Genomic DNA, 5861 nt, shown 5'->3' with positions numbered 1-5861 from the left:
AATTGAGTGTGAAGAAAAACAACATATGTTTAGTTTTGAACAAAATTTTAATTTAGCTTTGAAGGGCCCAATTTTGCAAAGTGCTAAATGACCTCAACGTCCATTGAAGCCGGTGGGAATTGAGAATACAGAGCACCCTAGAAGATCAGGTCCAAAACTAATAATGTAGTACTGTACTCTGCAGAAATTCAGAGATTCATGACTTATACTGTACTTGCTTCTCAGGTCTCCCAAGACATAGTCCCATGGAACCAAACTGAATCAGGAAGCAAAGTAACCTCTTTTTTTCCTGCCACAGAACTTTCTTCTCCAGACTTTGGCAACAAAGCATAAACTTGGCTGGCGATTAGTCATATCAGAGAATTAGTCTCTTGTCCTAGGAATGATAATAGTTTAAAATCCAAAGTCCACTGAAATCAATGGAAGTCTTGTCATTGACTTCAATGGGATTTGAATCAGGCTGATAGTCATACACACCTGTCAACTATTCAGAGAGAAGATGTAGGTGATATACAACATCTAAGAGCAGTACCCAGAGAGGGTGTTCCCTCCATTTTTCCTCTCTCTTCTGGTTTTGTCTGTTTACCAGACCATCCAGTTCCATTCATCCTCCTGATGGTCACTGCAGTGGAACGGAGGTCCAGGAGATAAGAGCAATGCTGAATAGTCTAAGCCAGCAGTTCTCAACCTTTCTGGGCTCAGGATCCATTTGAAAATGTTTATGGCCTGTCATGACCCAGTAAATAGTCTGGGGTTTGAAGTCCTGGGGTTGTTTTGGTCTGAACCTGAACCTGCCCCCCTCCTCCTCCGGAGGAATTGGGTCCTGCCTAGCACACGTAGTGCTGGGCAGCCACAATGGCAACTCCTGCAACTCCTGTGCTGTGGGGCTGGCTGGGTATTGCAACCTCTAGGACTGTCGCACCACTCAGGTTTGGCCCTGCCCTCCTGACTGGACAAATTTGTGAGAGTGGAGTTGTGGCCTGGCTCAGAGGATTGCAGTGCTACTCACTGAAGTCTGGCCTACTCGGATTCCCATCACCATGACGGCTGGGCCAAACCGAGTGGCGCTGGGACTCCACAGGTTGCATTGCCTGGAGCAGGCAGGCGAGCCCAACCAGCCCTGTGAGACAGGAGCTGCCATACGACCCTTTGAAACATTCTGGTGACCCAATAGTGTTATGTACACGTTTGTTTTGTAATTATTTATATACTGGGGTTGGTAAAAATATTTCCCCAGTGTAGCACAGTATAATGTAAAGGTCTACATCATGTGGTTTTTACACCTTCTCTGGAACCCAACATCCTACCACATCTGAAAAAAGTATGTTAAAAGTGGAGCACTTAAAAGTTAGGAAATGCCAGAATTAAGGTTCCTCGGACTTCTGATCCAGTCTCAGTGTCCTCATTTTCCCTGGATCCTTGTCCCAGTCTCTTTGTCCAGCTAGTCCCCATCCAAGTCTACACTCCCCTGCCAGACTTGAGTCCCAGTCTCCACCTCCCAGGCAACTTCCAGCCCTCCACCACAATGCCTAGATCTGGCACTTGTCCCCTCTGCATTTTAATTGGATGGCTTCCTCCTCCACACTGCCTGGGTACCACTGTGGGGTGGGAAGAGAGAGAGAAAGGGAGGATGTCACTGAGAGCACAGGTGAGACAGTCTCCCTGTTCTCAGTTCTAGCGCCTGACCTTACCCCACCTTGGAGCAGTCATTACAGGAAAAAAGACAGGTTCATCCCTGTAGCCTGTGCTGGCGTATGCTCCATTGCTCTGTGGGGATAGCGTATGTGCAGTTCTGTCACATATAGGAATTTTGAGGGGATGGAGGATATTCAAAATGTCTGCTCAGCACAAGGAGCTGTGACACTCAAGCATGTTCAGTGAGGATGGAATCTTTGGAGATTTTAGCTGCTAAAATGTCGAGCAAGTCTTTACTGAGCATGTACAAACTGTGACTTTTCAGAGGCTTGTAATTTGACCAAATCTGGACAGATGTTCATAGGGACAGCAAAAGGCACATCCTTGACATAAACACCAACTTCCTGCCAAGTTTCAAGTCCCTGAACCAAAGTATGGGAGGAACACAAGCTTTCAACAACAACAACAAAAATTTTTGACAGAATTTTTTTTTTACATTGAAAAACAATGTATTTCCCTCCAGCCTTATTCTAAGAAATGACTGAACTGTTTTGGCTGAAATTGCAAAAAAACCCTCAGCCTGAGGCAGATACCTGGCATGGACATTTCATCCCAAACTATTAATTTGGCAGTTATAAAAACTGAAAACAGTCTTATTATGGGAAATGTTAGGCAACCTTAATAATAGATGGGGCTACCAGTCACACCTCTAAAGAAACTATACTGAAATAGACATTTTCTGTGTGTCCATTGTGAACGTATGTATTATACCAATGCTTCACTTTTTAGTTCAATAATAAATATGGTACCTAATTTGCATGATGAAATTGACAACTGTAACCACTTTCGTAGCACATTACACTTTCAACCAATGTTTATTAATTCTTACAACAGCCCTGTTATGTAGGTAGAAATCCTTCTCCCCATATAATAAACATGGAAACTAAAGACACTGGTAAAGCGACTTTCCTATGCACAGACAGTGAATGACTAGCAGAACTGGTATTAGAACACAGGTGTTCATAGCTCTCAGACACGTGTTCATTCCTTTATTATTTGCCTCTTCAATGGCTCCCAAGTCTGTCCTCCCCTGAATGGTATATACAACAGAAACGCTGAAAGCTGTCCTCCCTCCTATTAGTTTGATTGTAGGAAGTTATGATATGGTCTATAGGGGTTGTGTTGCTTAAACAGAATGCTTTTTCCTCTGTAACAAAATTCATTAAATATCCTTTCCATAAGGTTACTAGTTACATGTTACACATAGTTGTGGACAGTTGGTAAATGGCGTGGTTGCCATTAAAAAGTCAATATTTGTCTACTTTTACCACACAGCTGAGATTACTACAATTTATGCCCATACTTACAACAGAAGATATCTGTGATAAAGGATGGTAAAGATTTACTTTCTAATGGCTTCTACTGTGCTATTTATTCTGCTGACCTATTTTCTTCATCATTTTTAAATTCTTCAATTTGTTCTGCCCTGTCCTTTGCATCATTTGTGGCATTGAGCAAGATATTTCCCCTTAAGCAACATTCTTCGAAGAAACAGTTCCAGTTGTACTCTAAAATTGAAAAAAGCAAAGAAAAGAGATTTTGAAAAAGATCCAAGCGTTTTAAAACACTGACTCCTGTTTAATCCAAATGGAAATATTTTAAGTGACATTAGTACCTGTGTAATGTGCCAAATTTATAATGCCTGTTTTGAACATATATAGAAAATTTCTCTTTACAAGGTTAATTGCCAAATTTAGCCAAACTTCCCTGCCATATCCAGAAGGACCATCTCTTGGGCTGAGAGGGTTGTTCCATCTCTATGTTAATTACATCCTTGGCCTGTTGAAACCATCAAAAAGGATACTAATTACTGCCAGTACTTTTGTGATCAGTTCATTAAGAACTAGACTGAGACCACCCACTAATTTCACCGACGAACAACGATCAAATTGTAAAAACTTTCAGGTAATAATAATCTAGGGCAATATATTTTAACACTTGGGTGCATGGAACTCCAATTGAAGTAAAAACATCAGCATGGAGCCACAAAGGGACTTAGGTATTGCAATAGTCAGGGTCGCAATGCCTAAATTTCAGGTGCCTAGAAAAATAATTGGAACAACAACGGGATCCACAAATCCTTATTTAGATGCCTAGATTTCCTATACAATCCATGGGGAGAGACAGGCATCTAAGAACGTGATCCACAAAAAAAGCCATCATGCTTGGCAGGGAGCCACTTAAGCCAGCCCATGGGAGATGCTGAAGAGAGGAATGTGTCCTAAGTCTCCCCTCTCACTGTTGGGTACCACAGGCTTGGTCTCAGTACAGAGTTAGGTTGACGTAATGTAGCTTACGTCAACCTAACTCTGTAAGTATCTACATTACAACATTGCTCCTGTCGGTGTAATTTGTCTACTACACTGACCTAATAACTCCACCTCTATGGAGGTTGATGTAGTTAGGGCGACGCAGTGTCAGTGTAGTCACTGCTTTTCTTATATTGCCTGTTGGTGTGAGCCCTGTGTGGGGCTGACAGCTCGGGCTTTCGGCCCCGGGTCGGGCCGGGGGGACACTCTAGCTATCAACGCCCCACACAGTTAAGTCAATGGAAGTACTCCTAGTAAGGACGTACAATGTCGACAGAGGGGGCGTAGTGTGGACTTGAACCACTGCAGTAATTACTGCCATGGCTGTACGTCGACCTAAGTTAATTTTGTAGTGTAGGCAAGGCCTAAGTCCAGGCTGCAGGGAGGTGCTTAGCTCGGCTTGCGATCCACAGCTGGAAACCACCTGGAGTCAGGCATCTTAGACATCTAAAGGTATGTCTACACAGCAAAGAAAAACACATGGCTAGTTTGTGCCAGCCGACTTGGGCTTGCGGAGCTCAATATTATTTTATTATATATCCCCAGCAGGGCTGGCCTTACCATGAGGTGAACTGAGGCAGCCGCCTCAGGTGCTAGACTGTGGGGGGCGCCACTAGGACCCAGAGTGTAGAAAATTGTGTCTGCTGCTGGTGCATATGCATTCTCTCTGCTCTAGATGCAGAGAGATGGTGGAGTGCTGTGCTGGAGGAAGGAGGGCACAAGAGACATAACAGGCAGGCAGGAGAAAAGGTGAGAGGGAATAACAGAAAGCAGCAGGAGCTGCAGGGAGAGAGAGGCGGAGGAGCCTCTTATGTACCTCTCTAGCATCCCCAGGAGCCTGGACTGATTAACACCAGCTTCTCAGGGAGCTTCCTGTTTTCTGCTGCTTCCCTGAACCCACTTGAGGAGAACAGGCAGTCAACTGAAGTAGTAGGAGCCAGTTAGGCCCTTAAGACACTGATATCTTCCCTCACTCAGACCCTGCTACCAACCTGCTTATTTGTCCCCTTCTATTGAGTGTTGAGAGCCACTATAGCTGGCACAGAACAACAGTCATGAGTGAAAGAAGAAAACACCCCTCTGGGGCAGCATTCAGAAAAAGAAAGCAAGCAAAGGAAGCTTTTCTATCTAAGCAGGAAGGAGCTCTCCTGAGATACGTAGACAGAAATGTTCACGGTGAGCCTTCTGGCCCCAGTGAGGATGTGAGTGGTGAGGATATGCCTGATCTTCCAGCTAGTCAGAGTGCAGGTGACCTGGCAACTACTGTAGCATCCATATCTCTATCTCAAATGGATGTAACCATGCACAGTCCTGAAGAAAAGTGTAGATCAGAGAAGAGTGTGGTGGAGGCGCAATAAACAGCTGCTGCTGAGTTTAGTTCCTTAAGTCTAGATGACCCACTTGAGCAGTAGCCTGAGGGACTTCCTTGTACTGCATGGGCCACAGCAAGTGAAAAACTTCATGTTCCCCAAAGACAATGAAAATAGAAGTTTCCATCCAACACATTACTGGTGTGACAAAGTGGAGAGGCCATAGCTTATGTACTCAAAAACCCAGAATGCTGCATACCATTTTTGTTGCAAACTCTTCTAATCTAATGTTCCAGCCACATTGGGTTCTACAGGAACAAAGGACTGGAAGAATCTGGCTAGAAATCTGGCATGCCATGAGAAGGCAGCAGATCACCAGAGAGAATTCCATAGGTGGAAAGAGCTTGAGATGAGACTAAGGTTAAAAGCCACCATAGATGATCAGCATCAAGAGAAGATTGCATCAGAGTCTCTTTACTGGCAAAATGTTCTGAAAAGGCTCATTGCCATTGTGAGAATGCTTGCTACCCAAAACCTAGCACTGTGT

This window comes from Terrapene carolina, unplaced genomic scaffold (genome assembly GCF_002925995.2).
Source record: "Terrapene carolina triunguis isolate 2854851 unplaced genomic scaffold, T_m_triunguis-2.0 Scaffold62, whole genome shotgun sequence".
Lineage (NCBI taxonomy): Eukaryota > Metazoa > Chordata > Testudines > Emydidae > Terrapene > Terrapene triunguis.
Note: the sequence above shows the minus strand (reverse complement) of the source record.